This window comes from Salvelinus namaycush, chromosome 9 (assembly GCF_016432855.1).
Source record: "Salvelinus namaycush isolate Seneca chromosome 9, SaNama_1.0, whole genome shotgun sequence".
NCBI lineage: Eukaryota > Metazoa > Chordata > Actinopteri > Salmoniformes > Salmonidae > Salvelinus > Salvelinus namaycush.
The window spans coordinates 36,429,097-36,451,596 of record NC_052315.1 but is presented as its reverse complement, the minus strand read 5'-3'; the positions used below and the strand labels follow the sequence as shown (position 1 = coordinate 36,451,596).

At 47.5% G+C, this 22,500-nt stretch overlaps 1 protein-coding gene across 1 annotated transcript in view; it reads right to left on the bottom strand.

Moving 5' to 3' along the window:
- The window catches only part of LOC120054025 (inactive serine protease PAMR1-like), a 68,999-nt gene that overhangs the window by 46,056 nt on the left and 443 nt on the right, over window positions 1-22,500 (bottom strand). The gene's annotated exons all lie outside the window — the stretch shown is intronic.

The following is a 22,500-nucleotide window of genomic DNA, read 5'->3' as shown; positions in this document are numbered from 1 at the left end:
GCGGGGATCCTCGTCGCTGACCCTGGACTGGGGACCCTCGTTGCAGGCTCCAGACTGGAGGCCGTCGTTGGAGGCTCCTGACTGGAGACCGTCGTTGGAGGCTCCAGACTGGAGGCCGTCGCTGGAGTCTCCGGACTGGGGATTGTTGCTGGAGGCTTCGTGCCATGGATCATCACTGGAGGCTTCGTGCCATGGATCATCACTGGAGGCTTCGTGACATGGATCATCACTGGAGTATACAACATGGAGTATACAGCGTGGAGCTGCCACAGGGCTTACCAGGCTGGGGAGACATACAGGAGGCCTGGTTCTGGGAGCAGGCACAGGACTCACCAGGCTGGGGAGACATACTGGAGGCTTGGTTCTTGGAGTAGGCACCGGATACACTGGGCCGTGGAGGCGCACTGGAGGTCTCGAGCATAGAGCCTGCACAACCCGTCCTGGCTGGATGGTTACCTTCGCCCGGCAAAGGCGGGGCACTGGCACAGGACGCACTGGGCTGTGCAGACGCACCGGAGACACAGTGCGCAGAGCCGGCGCAGGATATCCTGGGCCGTAGAGACGCACTGGCGGCCAGATGCGCTGAGCCGGCACCATCCGTCCTGGCTGGATGCCCACTCTAGCCCGGCCGATGCGGGGAGCTGGATTGTAGCGCACCGGGCTGTGCACGCGCACTGGAGACACCGTGCGCTCCACCGCATAACACGGTGCCTGACCAGTACCATGCTCCCTACGGTAAGCACGAGGAGTTGGCTCAGGTCTCCAACCTGACTCAGCCAAGGCCTCTCGTGCCTGCTTCGTTGCCGTGACTCCTGGTATCGTTGTTGTTCCTCCCTCGCTACTTCCGCCTGTTTCCATGGCAGGGTCTTGTCCCCTGCCATAACCTGCTCCCATGTCCAAGATGTCCTCCACTCTCTCTTCTCCCGGGCCCAGGATCCCTGCTCCTCCTGGCCACGCTGCTTGGTCCTTTGGTGGTGGGTAGTTCTGTAACGCTCGTCTGAAGAAGAGGACCAAAGCGCAGCGTTGTACGTGTTCATGATAATTTATTCAAACTGAACACTGAAACAAAATAACAAAGTGAGAACAAAACGAAACAGTTCTGTTTGGTGCAGACACAAAACAGAAAAAAACTACCCACAAAACACAGGTTGGAAAACGTTGCCTAAGTATGATTCCCAATCAGTGACAACGATAGACAGCTGTCCCTGATTGAGAACCATACCCGGCCAAAACATAGAAATACAAAACATAGAAATAAAGAAACTAGAATGCCCACCGTAGTCACAACTCCAACCTAAGTGTATGTAAACTTCCGACTTCAACTGTACATGTACATATTACCTCAACTACGTACCTCGTTGACTTGGTACCGGAACTTCTTGTATATAGTCTTGTTATTGTAATTTTATTGTGTTACTATTTCCTTTTTTTATTTAGATAATTCTTTGTACTTTTTAACTCTGCAGTGTTTGGAAAGGGCTTGTAAGTAAGTATTTCACGGTAAAATCTACACCTGTTGTATTTGGCGCATGTGACATGTATTTGGCGCAGCTAATGACTGTTTACCAAGCCTCAATGGCAGTACATGTCTTCTGGGTCGTGCTTTGGCAAGTCTTATACAAAGCAAAGAGATATGTCTTACTGCCCTACAAACACACATCCGTGAGGCATACAGCTCAACACCTGAATAGCCCATACATCGGATAGTAACACTTTTGTGGGCAAGAAGCTGGTGGGAACTGTGTGTGTGTGTGTGTGTGTGTGTGTGTGTGTGTGTGTGTGTGTGTGTGTGTGTGTGTGTGTGTGTGTGTGTGTGTGTGTGTGTGTGTGTGTGTGTGTGTGTGTGTGTGCATGTTTGCTAAGGTTGCGGAGAGTCAGTGCAGTCGGTCGGTCCATTTCAAGCATGGCTTGTGGATAGAAGCTGTTTCTGAGCCTTTTGGTCTGAGACTTGATGCTTCGATACCGTCTGCCTAACGGTAAGGGAGTGAAACTTTCAATTTTTTTATGGGCCTAATAGTAAAGACATGTATTTTAACAGTAAACATGTATTACCTTTTATTTTGTCATGAACACAACCAGTCATGATGTTTTCATCTGATTGTCAAGATGAAAACATCATAATTCCAGCATCCAAACATTGCATGGCCATTTGATGAAGAGACTGAGACATCTGTTACAAAACACCCAACAGTGTAATGATATTCGGTGATTGTCATTAGGCCTACATTTTTGTAGCCTGAATTAATTGATGCATCTTGCTGACACATTTTTGGGGCAGAAATACAGCTGTCTGTCCCGAGCTCACCTCCACAGGAAACTGTGAGGGCCCAGTTGATAATGTTGCAAGTTAGCTAGCAGAATGTACACAGTCAATACAATGTTGCAAGTGTGCTAGTGAAAGCTCAAAACAGACAGTGAGAGAGGCAGAGTTGAGAGATGAATACAATTATTGTTTTATCATTTATTTAGCTAGGCAAGTCAGTTAAGGACAAATTCTTATTTACAATGACAGCCTACCCCAGCCAAACCCAGACATCGCTGGTCCAAATGTGTACCACCCTATGGGACTCCCAATCACAGCCAGATGTGATACAGCCTGGATTCAAACTAGGGACTGTAACGACACCTATTGCACTGAGATGCAGTGCCTTAGACCGCTGCGCCACTCGGGAGCCCAAATTGAAAGAACCTGTACCAATTGTCACTGGTTTAAACCCTGACAGTGAGGTGGGGGTGTTCGTTTAATTTGGAATAAGCTTTAATTTTAATATTTACCACCGTAGCACTACCAATTGCATTTTTTTTTAAATACAGTGCCTTGCAAAAGTATTCATCCCACTTGGAGTTTTTCCTATTTTGTTGCATTACAACCTGTAATTTAAATGGATTTTTATTTGGATTTCAAGTAACGGACATACACAATATAGTCCAAATTGGTGAAGTGAAATAAAAAAATTACTTCTTTCAAAAAATACAAAACTGAAAAGTGGTAAATAAGATCTGGTGCAATCAATTACCTTCAAAAGTCACATAATTTGTTAAATAAAGACCACTTGTGTGCAATCAAAGTGTCACATGATCTGTCACATGATCTCAGTATATATACACCTGTTCTGAAAGGCCCCAGAGTCTGCAACACCACTAAGCAAAGGGCACCACCAAGCAAGCGGCACCATGAAGACCAAGGAGCTCTCCAAACAAGTCAGGGACAAAGTTGTGGAGAAGTACAGATCAGGGTTGGGTTATAAAAAAATACCAGAAATGTTAAACATCCCACGGAGCACCAATAAATCCATTATTAAAAAATAGAAAGAACCACAACAAACCTGCCGAGAGAGGGCCGCCCACCAAAACTCACGGACCAGGCAAGGAGGACATTCATCAGAGAGGCAACAAAGAGACTAAAGACAACCCTGAAGGAGCGGCAAAGCTCCACAGCGGAGATGGAAGTATCTGTCCATAGGACCACTTTAAACCGTACACTCCACAGAGCTGGGCATTATGGAAGAGTGGCCAGAAAAAAGAAACTGCTTAAAGAAAAAAATAAGAAAGCACATTTGGTGTTCTCCAAAAGGCATGTGGGAGTCTCCCCAAACATATGGAAGAAGGTACTCTGGTCAGATGAGACTAAAATTGAGCTTTTGGCCATCAAGGGAAATGCTATGTCTGGCACAAGCCCAACACATCTCATCACCCTGAGAATACCATCCTCACAGTGAAGCATGGTGGTGGCAACATCATGCTCTGGGGATGTTTTTCATCAGCATGCACTGGGAAACTGGTCAGAATTGAAGGAATGATGGATGGCGCTAAATACAGGGAAATTCTTGAGGTAAACCTGTTTCAGTCTTCCAGAGATTTGAGACTGGGATGGAGGTTCACCTTCCAGCAGGACAATGACCCTAAGCATATTGCTAAAGCAACACTCAACTGGTTTAAGGAGAAACTTTTAAATGTCTTGGAATGGCCTAGTCAAAGCCCAGACCTCAATCCAATTGAGAATCTGTGGTATGACTTAAAGATTGCTGTACACCAGCGGAACCCATCCAACTGTAAAGAGTTGGAGCAGTTTTGCCTTGAAGAATGGGCAAAATTCCCAGTGGCTAGATCTGCCAAGATTTTGAGAAATACCCCAATAGACTTGCAGCTGTAATTGCTGCAAAAGGCGGCTCTACAAAGTATTGACTTTGGGGGGGGGGGGGGGGGGGTGAATAGTTCTGCATGCTCAGGTTTTCAGTTTTTTTTTCTTATTTGTTGTTTGCTTTTCAATAAAAAATATGTTGCATCTTCAAAGTGGTAGGCATGTTGTGTACATCAAATGATACAAACTTCCCCAAAATCTACTTTAATTCCAGGTTGTAAGGCAACAAAATAGGAAAAATGCCAAGGGCGGTGAATACTTTCGCAAGCCACTGTAGGAGAATGGTTACATTTGAGACCCCCCGAAAGTTAGACTTTTGTTGCATTTAGGGGAGCTCACGTCCCCCCCCCCCCCATCCCGCACAATGGAAATGGCATCGTCCATGGATCTGTTGGAGCGGTAGGCAACTTGGAGTGTTTATGACGTGCTGGCCTTAATGAGGGCCATGACCAGTCTCTCGAAGCACTTCATGATGACTGGGGTGAGTGCGACAGGGCAATAGTCATTTAGGCATGTCACATGGTTTTCTTGGGCACTGGGACAATGGTGGTTTCCTTGAAACTACAGCCTGGTGGTCTCCTTGGTCTACAGCCTGGGACAGTATACTCCCCACGTAAGTAATTCTTCCAAGCTTTTGGCTGGCCATGCGGATTTCAGTGTGGTATGCGTGGTTTCTATGCTATCATGTAATTGGTATCTGGTTTCTCCATCCCTGATGTTGTGCTGCCGTGAGATGTGCTCAAACATGAAACTAATGTGTATGAGGTTTAGGCACATGTTGTATATGCAGCTTTGATGTGGATCCAGAGGCTGACATCATTGTTATTCAGGGCAGAAAAGATCAGTCACGGGAGCTGGGAACTTCTCCTACAGAGGTGCTGGTATGACAATCTCTGACCCCTGTCCTATTGCCCTGCTACCCCTTTGCCTTACTGCCCACTCCATTCACAGTTCACACACAGTAACAAGACCTTAGGAGAGGTAATACACTACCATTGAAACACAAGGAGCCTTTAAAGGACAAACAATATTGACTGATACCCCACATCCAATGTGTGGCTGCTCTGTCTGATACACACTGGGCTCAGAATGCACTTATTGTGCAGAATATGGTTGGCCAAAAAACAAATATTACCCATAAACCAGCATGCACGCCACCCCTGGCAGCATGCCATCCCATATCAATCCACTGGAGTCTCCCTATAGGTGTCCATTTTGGGTCAATCTCAAGGTTGCTTCACAGCCTCTATATTTGTTGTGTATTAAACATCAATGTTGACCCGTTCCAGGCTCACATCTGTGGAGCCACACTGCCTTCCATTCCTCTCAGCTCTGATTTCACATCCAAATGCTTTTGTGTGTGTGTGTGTGTGTGTGTGTGTGTGTGTGTGTGTGTGTGTGTGTGTGTGTGTGTGTGTGTGTGTGTGTGTGTGTGTGTGTGTGGACGTGTTTAACTAGTACTGTGGGGACCAGAAGCCCGTGTGTGTGTGTGGACGTGTTTAACTAGTACTGTGGGGACCAGAAGCCCGTGTGTGTGTGTGTGTGTGTGTGTGTGTGTGTGTGTGTGTGTGTGTGTGTGTGTGTGTGTGTGTGTGTGTGTGTGTGTGTGTGTGTGTGTGTGTGTGTGTGAGCTGACTGTCTGCAGCAGCTGTCTGGTATTTTGGGGCCTGAGCAATTTAGGGCAGTGGAACAGGAAACTCCTCTGGGTGTTGTGGTGTATGTAGGGATGGTATGTGTTGGGGGTACTGTAAAAGACAGTGGAGGAGTTTCCTGTTCACATATGGACTGTGATACAGTTGAAGTCGGAAGTTTACATACACCTTAGCCAAATACATTTAAACTCAGTTTTTCACAAAACTTGACATTTTATGCCCTGTCTTAGGTCAGTTAGGATCACCACTTTATTTTAAGAATGTGAAATGTCAGAATAATAGTAGAGAGAATTATTTATTTCAGCTTTTATTTCTTTCATCACATTCCCAGTGGGTCAGAAGTTTACATATACTCAATTAGTATTTGGTAGCATTGCCTTTAAATTGTTCAACTTGGGTCAAATGTTTTGGGTAGCCTTCCACAAGCTTCCCACAATAATTTGGGAGATTTTTGGCCCATTCCTCCTGACAGAACTGGTGTAACTGAGTCAAGTATGCAGGCCTCCTTGCTCGCACACACTTTTTCAGTTCTGCCCAAAAATGTTCTATAGGATTGAGGTCAGGGCTTTGTGATGGCCACTCCAATACCTTGACTTTGTTGTCCTTTTGCCACAACTTTGGAAGTATGCTTAGGGTCATTGTCCATTTGGAAGACCCATTTGCGACCAAGCTTTAACTTCCTGACTGATGTCTTGAGATGTTGCTTCTATATATCCACATAATTTTACTCCCTCATAATGCCATCTATTTTGTGAAGTGCACCAGTCCCTCCTGCAGCAAAGCACCCCCACAACATGATGCTGCCACCCCCGTGCTTCACGGCTGGGATGGTGTTCTTCGGCTTGCAAGCCTTCCCCTTTTTCCTCCAAACATAATGTTGGTCATTATGGCCAAACAGTTCTATTTTTGTTTCATCAGACCAGAAGACATTTCTCCAAAAAGCATGATCTTTGTCCCCATGGGCAGTTGCAAACCGTAGTCTGGCTTTTCTATGGCGGTTTTGGAGCAGTGGCTTCTTCCTTGCTGAGTAACCTTTCAGGTTATGTCGATAAAGGACGCGTTTTACTGTGGATATAGATACTGTTGGACCTGTTTCCTCCAGAATCTTCACAAGGTCCTTTGCTGTTGTTCTGGGATTGATTTGCAGTTTTTGCACCAAAGTACGTTCATCTCAAGGAGACAGAACGCGTCTCCTTCCTGAGCGGTATGACTGTTGCTGTCACGATCTTTCAAGATCGAACCCAGAAGCAGACCAGGACAAGGAGCGTAGGAAGAAGGTGAGTATTTATTTACAGTGAAATGTGAAAAGGTAGATATATCCAGATGGCGTAGCGGGCAACGGTGGTGAGTAGATGAGAGGAAATAGGTGAATCCAATGTAGTAGCAGAATCCTCTGTCAACCAGGCGGGAATGGAGTGAATGATCCAGGTGAGTAACTGAAGACAAAACAAACGGAGGTAAGTTCAAGGCAAGCAATACGTAAATGAAAACAACAAAACAAATTCTATCCAACTGGAGTCTGGTACTCAGGCACAACATACTGTTCATGGCTAACGATCCGGCAGGGAATGGAAGTCAGGTCAGAGCTTTTGAAGGGTAGAGATGATGATCAGGACAGGTGTGCAGATTACTGACGGGAAACAGGTGCGGGTGAAATCAATCTCCCAATGAGCTAATTCGCCCGGCAACCAGACAGGATGCGTTCCAGGACACCTGAAACACACTCCAGGACAGACACACAGGCAAACCCAGACTCAGGAAGCGGGATTCGTGACAGTACCCCCCCTCCGACGAACGCCACCGGGCGGACTACCTGGAGCGCCAGGATGGAGGCGGTAGAAGTCACGAATCAGGTCGTCATCCAGAATCTGTCGCCGAGGAATCCAACTCCTCTCCTCTGGACCATATCCTTCCCAGTCCACTAGAAACTGGTACCCTCGACCCCGCCGTCTGGAGTCCATGATGCGGCGCACCGTGTAGACAGGACCACCTCCGATCATCCGAGGAGGAGGAGGACGAGGAGGAGGAGGCAACAGAGGACTGAGGTGAACCGGCTTGAGACAGGAGACATGAAAAGTGGGATGCACTCTAAGTGTTGCAGGCAACTTGAGTCGAACCACCACAGGATTTATGATTCTCTCCACTACAAACGGACCAATGAACTTAGGTGACAACTTCCTTGACTCCGTCCGTAGAGGAAGATCCCGTGTAGCCAACCAAACCTTATCTCCAACCGTATAAGCTGGGGCAGGAATACGGCGACGGTTCGCCTGTATCTGATACCGGTCAGAAACTCTAAGGAGAGCCTTCCTGGCCCGATGCCAGGTCCGGTGGCAACGACGAATATGGGTCTGGACAGAGGGAACCGAGAGATCCCTCTCCTGAGAAGGAAACAAAGGAGGTTGGTATCCGTAAAGGCATTGGAAGGGGGACATCCCAGTGGCAGATGAAGGAAGGGTATTATGGGCATACTCAACCCAGGGTAATTGAGATGACCAAGAGGTGGGATCAGAGGAGACAAGACAACGCAGCGTGGACTCCATCTTCTGGTTGGCTCTCTCCGCTTGACCATTAGATTGTGGGTGAAATCCAGAAGTGAGACTGACTGTAGCTCCAATGGCCAAACAGAAGGATTTCCAGACAGCAGAGGTAAACTGAGGACCACGGTCAGACACAATGTCACTGGGCAATCCGTGAACCCTGAAAACCTCCCTGACCAGGATCTCGGACGTCTCCGTAGCCGATGGAAGCTTGGAGAGAGGAACAAAATGAGCAAACTTGCTGAATCTGTCCACAATGGTCAGAATGACTGTGTTCCCAACAGAAGGGGGCAATCCCGTGACAAAATCCAGGGCCAGATGCGACCAAGGTCGCCGAGGAATAGGTAGGGGGTGAAGAAGCCCAGAGCTGGGCCGATTGGTACTCTTGTTCTGGGCACAAACAGGACATGCGGCAACAAACCTCCGGGTATCTTCTCCCATGGCAGGCCACCAAAAACGTCTGCGCAGTAGTGCCATAGTCCGAGCAACGCCAGGGTGACAAGCTATCTTGCTGGCGTGGGACCACTGAAGGACAGCAGAACGGACCGACTCGGGTACGAACAACCGACCGGGTGGACCGTTACCGGGGCCGGGCTGCGTCCGAAGGGCCGCCATCACATCCTCCTCTATCCTCCATGTAACGGCTCCCACGACAACATTCTGGGGAAGAATCGTCTCAGTCTTGACCCCACTCTCCTCCGTCTTAGAGAACATCCGGGACAGGGCGTCCGCCTTCCCGTTCTTAGACCCAGGTCGGAACGTCAGGGAAAAATTGAAACGTCCAAAAAACAAGGCCCACCTAGCCTGACGGGCGTTGAGACGTTTAGCCGATTGTACGTAAGCCAGATTCTTGTGGTCAGTCCAGACCACAAACGGTTGCTCCGCTCCCTCCAACCAGTGCCGCCACTCCTCCAAGGCAAGCTTCACAGCGAGAAGCTCCCGGTTACCCACATCGTAGTTTCTTTCAGCTGGAGAAAGACGACCAGAGTAGAAAGCGCAGGGATGGAGTTTACCGTCAGTGGAGCTACGCTGGGACAGGATGGCGCCCACACCCACATCAGAAGCATCCACTTCCACAACGAACTGACGGGAAGTGTCAGGTTGAGAGAGAATCGGGGCGTTGGTGAATCGGCTCTTCAAGTCCAGAAATGCTCGGTCTGCCTCAGGAGTCCAACAGAACTTTCTGGTGCAAGACGTCAGGGCAGTTAAAGGTGCAGCCACCCGGCTGTAGTCACGGATAAACCTCCGATAAAAATTCGCAAACCCCAGGAATCTCTGGAGCTGCAATCTTGTACCGGGCTGGACCCAATCCCGAACCGCCCGAACCTTCTCTTGGTCCATCTTGATCTCTCCCCTGGATATGATGTACCCGAGGAAGGACGTTGTATGGGCGTGAAAATCACACTTCTCCGCCTTCACGAACAGACGGTTCTCCAATAACCGCTGCAGGACCTGCTTGACATGCAGAACGTGGCTAGAAAGCTCCTTTGAGAAAATGAGGATATCATCCAGGTAAACGAACACAAAAATACCAATCATATCTCTCAAAACGTCATTCACCATACTTTGGAACACCGCCGGAGCGTTGGTCAGTCCAAACGGCATCACCTGGTACTCAAAATGTCCCATCGGAGTATTGAACCCAGTCAACCACTCGTCCCCCTCCTTGATCCGAACCAAATGATAAGCATTACGTAAATCAAGCTTCGTAAAAACCGTAGCACCCTGTAAGGAATCGAAAGCCGAGCTCATCAAGGGCAGGGGATACTTGTTCTTAACCGTAATCTCATTCAAACCCCGATAATCAATACACGGTCGAAGAGAACCATCCTTCTTGCTCACAAAAAAAAATCCTGCTCCCAAAGGTGATGACGATGGCCGAATGAGACCTGTAGCTAGAGACTCCTTGATGTAGGTCTCCAAGGCCTCACGTTCCGGTCGAGAGATACTGTATAACCGTCCCTTGGGAAAGGCAGATCCAGGAAACAGATTAATCGCACAATCATAAGGTCGGTGGGGAGGAAGAGACAGAGCCTTCTGTTTACTGAATACCTCACCCAACTCGTGATATGTTTCTGGAACCAGGGACAAATCAGGAGGAGCAGAGTCACTGACCTGACTGGAAACAGCAGGAGAACAGGCAGTCCTAAGGCAGTTAGCATGACACTCAATGTTCCAACTAGTTACCTTCCCTGTCACCCAATCAAACGAGGGATTGTGTTCCTTCAGCCAGGGGTAACCAAGAACCAGAGGAACATGGGGCGAGGACAAAATGAAGAAAGAGATAAACTCTGAATGATTTCCCGACACCAACATCTTAACCGGTTCAGTCCTCATAGTGATCCGTGCCAGACTACTGCCGTTCAGAGTGGTTGCTTCAATGGCTTCCGGCAATTGCTCCTTGGAAAGCCCCAGCTGTTCCACCAAGTCGGCATCCATAAAGTTGCCATCGGCACCTGAATCGATAAAAGCGTTCAGGTCAAAACTCTGATCCTTATTCATAAGGGTCGCAGGAAAACGGGGTCTGACAAGATCCTTGAGAGATTGAAACTGGCTCGCTAAAATTCCTCCCAAATTTAGCGAGCCGGGCAGTTTAACGGGCGCTGTGGACAAGCGGAGTTGTAATGTCCCGATCTACCACAGTAGAAAGAGCTATTGGTCTCACGTCTACGTTGGCGCTCCTCCTTAGTTAGCCCGTGTCGCCCCACTTGCATTGGTTCAGAATCTGGTGGCAAGACTCCTCCACTAATCCCGTGTGGAGAATAACGATCAATACGTCCTGGTTCACCTCCTGAACCGAATGGTAACCGAGTTACAGATTGATTGGATAGACCCCACTGCTTCTCCCTCCTTCTCTCTCGGACTCTATTATCAACCCGAATAGATAAAGCGACCAAGCTGTCTAAGTCACTAGGCTCTGGATAAGAAATCAGCTCATCCTTAAGTTCATCTGACAACCCCTTGTAAAAAACCGCTTGTAGTGACTCCTCATTCCAACCACTCTCCACAGCCAATGTCCTGAACTCAATCATAAAATCTGCCACACTGCGATCTCCTTGGCGAAGAGAGAACAAACGTTTAGCTGCGTCCTTACCTCGGACTGGATGATCAAAAAGCTTCCTCATCTCTCCCGTGAACTCCTGATATGAAGCCGTGCAGGTTCCCTGTCGTTCCCAAACGGCTGAAGCCCATTCCAGAGCTCTTCCACGCAACAGTTCAATAACCAAGGCTATCCTAGCCTTGTCAGTGGCGTAAGAATGGGGCTGTAGATCAAACACTAACCCACACTGCATAAGAAACGAACGGCATTTTCCCAAATCCCCTTCATATTTATCAGGCGTCGGTACCTTGGGTTCATGAAATGGAACCGCTTCAGACACGGCAGGTGAGATGGGTGAAACCGGTGGTGAATGAATCACCTGCAAACTGAGCTGATCCTGGACTTGTGTCAAGCTAGCAGATAAATTCTGGATCGAACTCGCTATCTCCTGTAGCGCCGTATTGTGTTGTCCCAATTTCTTCTCCTGCAGGGTAATGGCATGGCAAACGGAGTCCAGGTCCGCTGGGTTCATTACTGGCCGGATCGTTCTGTCACGATCTTTCAAGATCGAACCCAGAAGCAGACCAGGACAAGGAGCGTAGGAAGAAGGTGAGTATTTATTTACAGTGAAATGTGAAAAGGTAGATATATCCAGATGGCGTAGCGGGCAACGGTGGTGAGTAGATGAGAGGAAATAGGTGAATCCAATGTAGTAGCAGAATCCTCTGTCAACCAGGCGGGAATGGAGTGAATGATCCAGGTGAGTAACTGAAGACAAAACAAACGGAGGTAAGTTCAAGGCAAGCAATACGTAAATGAAAACAACAAAACAAATTCTATCCAACTGGAGTCTGGTACTCAGGCACAACATACTGTTCATGGCTAACGATCCGGCAGGGAATGGAAGTCAGGTCAGAGCTTTTGAAGGGTAGAGATGATGATCAGGACAGGTGTGCAGATTACTGACGGGAAACAGGTGCGGGTGAAATCAATCTCCCAATGAGCTAATTCGCCCGGCAACCAGACAGGATGCGTTCCAGGACACCTGAAACACACTCCAGGACAGACACACAGGCAAACCCAGACTCAGGAAGCGGGATTCGTGACAGTTGCGTGGTCCCATGTTGTTTCTACTTGCGTACTATTGTTTGTACAGATGAACGCGGACCGCGGACCGCCTTCAGGCGTTTGGAAATTGCTCCCAAGGATAAACCAGACTTGTGGAGGTCTACAATTTTTTTTCTGAGTTCTTGGCGGATTTCTTTTCATTTTCCCAAGATGTCAAGCAAAGAGGCACTGAGTTTGAAGGTAGGCCTTGAAATACATACACAGGTACACCTCCAATTGACTCAAATAATGTCAGTTAGCCTATCATAAGCTTCTAAAGCCATGACATAATTTTATGGAATTTTAGAAGCTGTTAAAAGGCACAGTCAACTTAGTGTATGTAAACTTCTGGCCCACTGGAATTATGATACAATGAATTATTATTGAAATAATCTGCCTGTAAACAATTGTTGGAAAAATTACTTGTGTCATGCACAAAGTAGATGTCCTAACCGACTTGCCAAAACTATAGTTTGTTTACAAGAAATTTGTGGAGTGCTTGAAAAACGAGTTTTAATGACTCCAACCTAAGTGTATGGAAACTTCCGACGTCAACTGTACCAAACATAGATCTCAATGGACAACCTCTGCCATGCTTTAAATAAACCTCAGTCCGATAGGAAATCACCAGTCCATTTCAATACATACCCCCGTTTCTCTGTTATCCACTTTAGTTATATGGTGTGTGTAAATCAGTAGCGTGCCGTGGGCCTGGGGCCTGGGCCTTCAGTGAGGTCCTACACAGTCCCACCCGAATTAATCCACCTCTTATTACAGAAACGCAGTATAACCAGGCGTTGCGTCACCTTGAAATTGACATTTTTATTCAGAGAATTGCAGGGGAAGAGTACAATACAGTACAGTTCAACTAATAGGCAAGAACATAGTCGAGTGCAACAGAGTTATATTAATATTCTTCTTCTATCCATTTCTGGTCCACAAACTTTGAGCTTTAAGTCCCCAAAAAAATAAATACAGTGTGTTCACTAAACAGCGCATTGTCGCACCCAAAGCAGTTTCACCGTGATGATAAAGACACATAACTATTCACTGAAAATAAAAGAAAGAAAACAAATAATTTGCAACATAGGCTATTTGCCATTTTATTTTGTTAATATATAGGGTATTTAATATTAACGAAATAAAATGCGAAACATACATACACATTTAATAAAAAATAACATGCATTGTATGCCTACTCACCAAAGACTGATTATTTGAACACAAAATCCTTCCTCCTTTCTTTCCTCAAGAAGACTTCAATGACTCTGTTGTACAGTCTATCTGTGCGTTTTAGTTCCACCAATAAGTCCTTTTCTATCGACATGGAGGCTAATGCTGAAAGCCGAGTCTGTCCAGTAGCATTTCTGGAATACGTTTTGATTCGCTTTAAGGCCGAGAATGACCGCTCGACAGAAGCCGTGGACACAGGGATAGTCACTGTCACACATGCCAATGTGTAAAGTTGCCCCATGTCCTCATTCAGATTTTTCTGCTTAAGGAAATCAAGGAGATCAGAGGGACTTTTCCCTTCAAAATCAGTCATAGCATACATTACAGTCAGTTCTGTTTTTAGCTTGGATAGGTCGAACAGTGTTCCGTGACTCTCTGTTAAGCTGGAGAAGGCTGTTTGCGGGAGTTTTTTCCGGTAGGTCTGAAAGTGCCGGGGGTCCAGGAGGGAGAGAAACATTAATTTTTCGTGGTCTTGAAACCTGTTTCGTATCTGGCAAAGAATGTTGTCCAGAATATTGCTGTGGAGTTGTTGATAGTATGTGCGAGGGTCTCCTTGTGGGCCTCTGCGTGCGCTGGGTAAACTTGAGATGCGCGCTGTGTCATCGTAGATTTGACTGAACCTGCACCTCTCTCGCTCAATTGTGTCACAAAACTCGTTCACCCTTGTCAGGCAGAATTGTACATCCAAAGTTTGTTTCTGTAGAATTCCAAAAAGCACATCCGAATAATTAAAAATCCCATTGAATGTTTCAAGCAAAAAACAAAACTCAAAATCATCCAAACGTGCATTAAATCCATCAGCCATAAGCACAGTATCCCCGTCATGGTCATCATGATGTTCCAGTAAGTGGTTAAACAGCTCCTTTAGGGCAACTCTCTTTTCAAAGACTGCATTGACCAATCTAGATGTATATTGCCACCTCGTTGGTGCAACCTTAGGAAGACGACGCTTGCAGATGTCATCCAGCAGTTGCGTGCGCTTAGGGGATCATGAGAAAAATGCTGCAAGGCCATTGAGGTTGGCAAAGAAGACCTTGCATTCTTTAAGCTTTGAGGCTCCTTGAGTCAGTACTAAATTTAGTCGATGTGCATAGCAGTGAATGAATAAGGCCATCGGTGCCCTCTCCTTAACTTTAGCCTGCACCCCATTGAGTCCAGATGCCATGACTGCTGCGCCATCAAAACACTGTGCCACAACTTTATCCAGACTACATTCATTTTCCTCCAAGAAACGGAAAATAAGAGCGGCAATGTCATCAGCTCGCTTGCCGCTTGTCACATCTTCAAATCGGATAAATCGCTCCTTGACTCCTGTGTCCGCCACATAACGCAGGACGAGTGAGAGCTGTGCTGCATTTCCCACATCTGTTGTCTCGTCCACCATAACAGCAACAAAGGGAGCTTTTTTAATCTCCATTTTGATCTCTTCTCCCATCACTTCAGCAATAGCATAAATTAGGTCATTTTGTATTTTGCCGGATGTCCCAATGAACACTTTGTTAGTGGACAGGTGGTATTGTAAATCTGTGTTGCTTTCAGAAAGAAAAGAAAGAAGCTCCACGTAGTTCCCTTTGTTTGTGGAGTCAGCACTTTCATCGTGTCCCCTAAAAGAAAGTTCCTGTTTACCCAAAAACATGACACAATCAATGAGTCTTTTCAATATTTCCCTATTTTTCTTCACCTTTTCATTGTGCAGCTCCGTTGCCCTGCGCGATTGTTCATTGAGCTGTAGATCCACTCGGGTGTCCCCAAAAGTTTTCAAAAGCACCATTGCTTGTAAGTGCCCAGCCGTACTTTGGTGTCTCGTTGCTGCCTTGGTTAGACAACTCAAGTTTGCAAAGCCAGTGTGGCTCCAAACACCAAATCGATCACTTGCAAATAATAGGCATTCCCAGCAGTACAGTTTGCAGTGCTTCTCGGAGCCTGTGAGCCATTGATAGCGCTCGTAGTTGGAACTTTGAAAGTGGCGAACGAACCCGTTTCCCGCCTGTGACAGGCTTTGTAGCATCGGCGTCGGGCGACCTCTCCTTACAATGTCTAACTTTTCTTGAAAAGTTCGTCTTGAGAATGGCGTTATAATTATATCCTCGACCAAATCGATATCTTCTCCTCCTTCCGCCATTGTGGGTTGAAAAAACAGCTTAGTCGTACGCAAATTAATTCGTTTATCAAATTCAGTTTCCTAGTTCTGAGGATCTGCATAGACCTGCCCATAGGACCTGCTTCTCAATATTGGTAATCCAATCAAAAGACGTGCACGCACTACGCCTGCTAGCTGGCTCCTGTGTAACACTGGAGCCAGCCAGCAGGCGTACAATAGCCAACTCTAAAGCTGATTGGTTGACACTAAATTTTCATTTCCATTCACTTTAAGCTACAAGCGCCCGCACTGTTGATTCTGAAGGCCTGAGGGCAGATTTTAGACCCCTGGCAACACATGATGGCTGAATATGATTGGATAAAAGATCTAACATAAAGGCCAGCCCTCCAAATCTCAACCTGGGGCTGGAAGCAGTGCAACCAAGAGGAAAGCTATGAAATTAAGAGTATAATTCTTACTCTGGGGAATAATTTAATACATATTTGTGGGAAAATATATTTAAAAAAAATAGATATTCTGATGATGTTTAGGCCAGCAGAGAAGGCCTTGCTGGCCCTGACGGCCCACCACTGGTGTAAATGTATACTGAAATCTTGGTCAAACAGGAGTCTGAAATATGCACATTTGTTTGAGATATTTGGTCCGTTAACTTGAGATTTAGCCTGATCCCTTTCAGACAATATAATATTATATTTTGCAAACTCTCAATTTTCTTGCCAATGGCAAACTCTCCATATCCTTTCTCCCATCATTCACTCTTCTCCTCTGCCCTCTTGCCTCTCCCACCTCCACTCTGCCCCTTCCCCTCATCATCTCCCCTCATCCTTCACCTTTTTCTGCTCTCTTTCTTTCTTTCTCTTTTTCTTCACTCTTATTTATCCCCTCTTCTCTCCTGGGGATCTTAGCCAAATAAGCTGTGAGGAGACACATCATTGACTGACTGTGTAGGAAGAGCAGAGGTCCTCAGGGAGCACAGTAGAAAGAGAACACCACATTCAACAGAATGCCTGTTGCTGACTGAACTCAGCTTTAGCCTCGGAGTGTAAGGGGTTCTCTGTCTTTGTTTTTATCTCTCTCTCTCTCTCTCTCTCTCTCTCTCTCTCTCTCTCTCTCTCTCTCTCTCTCTCTCTCTCTCTCTCGCTCTCTCTCTCTCTCTCTCTCTCTCTTGCATTTTCACTCTTTCTCTCTCACTTTTTCTCTCTTGTTGTAACGGTGTTCCTCCTCCTCTTCATACGAAGAGGAGGAGTAGTGATTGGACCAACGTGCAGCGGGTTGTGAATACATAATGATTTATTAGAAAGACTAAGACAAACACGAAAAAACACTTGATACTTTTACAAAACAACAAAACGAAGTAGACAGACCTGGACTACGAACTTACACGTAACGAAGAACGAACGAACAAGTACTGACTGCAAACAAAACGAACGAACGATACAGTCCCGTATGGTGCAACAAACACAGCCACAGGAAACAATCACCCACAAACAAACAGTGAGAACAACCTACCTTAATATGACTCTCAATCAGAGGAAACGTCAAACACCTGCCTCTAATTGAGAGCCATACCAGGCAACCCAAAACCAACATAGAAACAGAAAACATAGACTGCCCACCCAAAACTCACGCCCTGACCAATAAACACATACCAAACAACAGAAAACAGGTCAGGAACGTGACACTTGTGCTTTCCCTAAAGACTTGGCTCTAGTGTGTAAGCACCTCTTCTCTTTAAAAACTCCTACAGTCCAACCGTGGCGCCGGCAAATTTTAGACTTCTATACCAACCATTGGTCTGTGTGATTAACAGGAGCTGAGCTAGAGCAGTGTTTATGAGACAAGGGCAGTTTACAAATGGTTTGAACTATGAAAAGCTGAGACACTCACGAACACGTACATGTAATCTGTTTTGCTCTATGATGCTCACAAGACACAAGAGTCGTTAGAAGGTGAGGGGTTCTTCTACATAGGAGATCATAGGAGATTCCAGTTCTCTGCTGCCTGTGACTGGAACGAATTGCAAAAATTGTTGAAGTTGGAGACTTTTATTTCCCTCACCAACTTTAAACATCTGCTATCTGAGCAGCTAAACGATCGCTGCAGCTGTACATAGTCCATCTGTAAACAGCCCACCCAATTTACCTACCTCATCCCCTTACTGTTTTTATTTATTTACTTTTCTGCTCTTTTGCACACCAGTATCTCTACTTGCACATGATCATCTGATGATTTATCACTCCAATGTTAATCTGCTAAATTCTAATTATTCGCCCCTATGGCCTATTTATTGCCTACTTCCTCATGCCTTTTGCACACAATGTATATAGACTTTTTTTTTTCTTTTTTTTTTTCTACTGTGTTATTGAATTGTTTATTGTTTACTCCATGTGTAACTCTGTGTTGTTGTCTGTTCACACTGCTATGCTTTATCTTGGCCAGGTCGCAGTTGTAAATGAGAACTTGTTCTCAAATAGCCTACCTGGTTAAATAAAGGTGAAATAAAAATAAAATAAAAAAATAAATAGGACATCCCAGGACATAGTGTCTATAATACTGTAATAAATTCACATAGTTGCAATCACAAACTCCCAACTCCACACAGTTATCACTGACTAGTTGGATATTCATTTCCCACTAAGCAAACGATTTTTGTACTTACAGCCTTCATTTAAATTCATTTTTTATCATGTTTTTGCTTGGCAGACCTTATTTGTCAATAAAACTCATGAATGCAACTGTTTCGGAAAAAAATATTTGTGTTATACTTGTCGCCCTGGTTGTCCTGAAAAGAACATGGTAAAACACTTAATTGTAAGGCTAAATATAATGACTGGACATGCAGATAAATCAATGTAGTGAAAAAAGACATATTTTTGCTGGGGTCCTCGGGCCTGATGAGGGTGAGGAAAAGCTCCAAAGCCACACTCTTCACTCTAGGCACAGTTGCATAGTGTTTGCTGTGTTGCTCAACCGATTTTGTCCATCATCAACTAATTGCATAACGATTATAAAGTGACTAGTGCATAAATAGTCTGAGTCAGCCTCGCTGACGAATTGCCAATGAAGATCAGGTAAGTAGTCAACTCTGGTACAGCTCTCATTGCCGAAGGGAGGTGTCTTCATTACATTCATTTTAAACAGCTGTAGTATACCTCATACTTTTTCCCCCATTATGCTTTATTTTACTGCTATAACACCTATTGAAGGTGTTAGTTATATTGTCTGTGTCTGCTAAGGGTTCAGGAGGTGAGGATATGTCTTTGGACAGGTCTGGCAGACACTTCATGGTAGACACATCAGCAGAGACTGCACCATTTACTCCCTGCATGTAACGCTCGTCCTCCTCCTCATCTGAGGATGAGCAAGGATCGGACCAATATGCAGCGTAGTGTGAATACATCTTAATGTTTAATGTTTACGAAGACGGAAAAACACTTAAACAAACTACAAAACAATAAACGACGTGAACAGACCTGTACTTGAGAACATAAAACAAGAACGCACGAACAGGAAAGAACACATGAACGAACGAAACGAAACAGTCCCGTGTGGCACAAACACTGACACAGGAACAATCACCCACAAACAAACGGTGAGAACAGCCTACCTTAATATGGTTCTCAATCAGAGGAAACCTAAAACACCTGCCCCTGATTGAGAACCATATCAGGCTAATTAACAATGAACCCAACAGAGAAACACATAACATAGAATGCCCACCCAGCTCACGTCCTGACCAACAAAACAAAGACAAAACAAAGGAAATAAGGTCAAGAACGTGACAGTACCCCCCCCCCCCCCAAGGTGCGGACTCCGGCCGCAAAACCTTAACCTATAGGGGAGGGTTTGGGTGGGCATCTGTCCACGGTGGCGGCTCTGGCTCTGGACGTGGTCCCCACCCCACCATAGTTAATCCCCGCTTCCGTGGCCTCCTTTTAATGTTGACCCTCCATATAAACCCCACTGGATTAAGGGGCAGCACCGGACTAAGGGGCAACACCGGAGTGAGGGGCAGCACCGGACTGAGGGGCAGCACCGGACTGAGGGGCAGCACCGGACTGAGTGACGGCTCTGGCAGGTCATGGCTGGCTGACGGCTCTGGCAGGTCATGGCTGGCTGACGGCTCTGGCAGGTCATGGCTGGCTGACGGCTCTGGCAGGTCATGGCTGGCTGACGGCTCTGGCAGGTCATGGCTGGCTGACGGCTCTGGCAGGTCATGGCTGGCTGACGGCTCTGGCAGATCATGGCTGGCTGACGGCTCTGGCAGGTCATGGCTGGCTGACGGCTCTGGCAGGTCATGGCTGGCTGACGGCTCTGGCAGGTCATGGCTGGCTGACGGCTCTGGCAGGTCATGGCTGGCTGACGGCACTGGCAGGTCATGGCTGGCTGACGGCACTGGCAGGTCATGGCTGGCTGACGGCACTAGCAGGTCATGGCTGGCTGACGGCACTGGCAGGTCATAGCTGGCGGGCGGCTCTGGCTGCTCCTGTCTGGCGGGCGGCTCTGGCTGCTCCTGTCTGGCGGGCGGCTCTGGCTGCTCCTGTCTGGCGGACGGCTCTGGCTGCTCCTGTCTGGCGGACGGCTCTGGCTGCTCCTGTCTGGCGGACGGCTCTGGCTGCTCCTGTCTGGCGGACGGCTCTGGCTGCTCCTGTCTGGCGGACGGCTCTGGCTGCTCCTGTCTGGCAGACGGCTCTGGCTGCTCCTGTCTGGCGGACGGCTCTCGCTGCTCCTGTCTGGCGGACGGCTCTAGCGGCTCCTGTCTGGCGGACGGCTCTAGCGGCTCCTGACTGACGGACGGCTCTAGTGGCTCCTGACTGACGGACGGCTCTGAAGGCTCAGGACAGACGGGCGGCTTTGAAGGCTCAGGACAGACGGGCGGCTTTGAAGGCTCAGGACAGACGGGCAGTTCAGACGGCGCTGGGCAGACGGATAGCGCAGGCGGCACTGGGCAGATGGATAGCGCAGGCGGCTCTGGGCAGACGGATAGCGCAGGCGGCTCTGGGCAGACGGATAGTGCAGGCGGCTCTGGGCAGACGGATAGTGCAGGCGGCTCTGGGCAGACGGATAGTGCAGGCGGCTCTGGGCAGACGAGCAGTGCAGGCGGCACTGGGCAGACGGGCACACCTGTAGGGAGCAGACGGAGAGACAGCCTGGTGCGTGGGGCTGCCACAAGACCCACCAGGCTGGAGAGACCTACAGGAGGCTTGGTGTTAAGAGGAGGCACCTGAAGGACCGGGCTGTGGGGGAGCACTGGAGCTCTGGTGCGCAGCCTTGGCACCACTCCCCCAGGCTGGAATACTACTCCAGCCCGGACCCTCCAGAGTGCAGGCACAGGTTGAACCGGGCTGTGGGTGAGCACTGGAGATCTAGTGCCTACTACGCGCACCTCTCCCTTAGGCTCCACTCCCACATTTGCCCGGTACGAGCGGAGCGTAGGCATAGGACGCACTGCACCCTCCCAGCGCCCCGGAGACACAGCACGCAGAGCCGGCGCAGGATACCCTGGACCGAAACTGCGTACCGGAGACCAGACGCGCTGAGCAGGCACAATACGCCCTGGCTGGATGCCCACACTCACATGACACTTTCGGGGGGCTGCCCTATAGTGCACCGGGCTATGGGCACGCACTGGCGACACCGTGCGCTTAACCGCATAACACGGTGCCTGACCAGTAACGTGCTGCTTATGATAAGCACGAGGAGTGCGCTCAGGTCTGCTACCTGGCTTAGCCACACTCCTCTTTAGTCCCCCCCAAAAACTATTCTGGGGCTGCCTCTCGTACCTGTCGCGCTGCCGTGCTGCCTTCTCATATCGCCGCCGCTCAGCTTTCGCTTCCTCCAGCTCAGCTTTGGGGCGGCGATATTCCCCAGCCTGTGCCCAGGGTCCTTCTCCGTTCAAAATCTCCTCCCATGTCCAGGAGTCCTGAGATTTCTGCCGCTGCTTTCTCCCACGCTGCTTGGTCCTTGGTTGGTGGGTGATTCTGTAACGCTCGTCCTCCTCCTCGTCTGAGGATGAGCAAGGATCGGACCAATATGCAGCGTAGTGTGAATACATCTTAATGTTTATTAAACGAAGACAGAAAAACACTTAAACAAACTACAAAACAATAAACGACGTGAACAGACCTGTACTTGAGAACATAAAACAAGAACGAACGAACAGGAACGAACACATGAACGAACGAAACGAAACAGTCCCGTGTGGCACAAACACTGACACAGGAACAATCACCCACAAACAAACGGTGAGAACAGCCTACCTTAATATGGTTCTCAATCAGAGGAAACCTAAAACACCTGCCCCTGATTGAGAACCATATCAGGCTAATTAACAATGAACCCAACATAGAAACACATAACATAGAATGCCCACCCAGCTCACGTCCTGACCAACTAAACAAAGACAAAACAAAGGAAATAAGGTCAGGAACGTGACACTGCAGCGCTTCAAATGGTCACCGAGGGCCGATGGACAGATGCTTCTGAGCAAACCTAATCAACAAGACTCTGTCAATAGACATCGACTGCCAAACTGTTAAAAGGATGATTAGCAGGCTCGGAACTGCTCCGTCTATTTTCAAGGAATGTGTGTCTTTGTTTGGGATCTGGCACGTATCTCAGATAAGAGATGATCAGTTGAAATAAAATAATGTAACGCTCTCAGCAGATGTGAGATCATGTTGCAC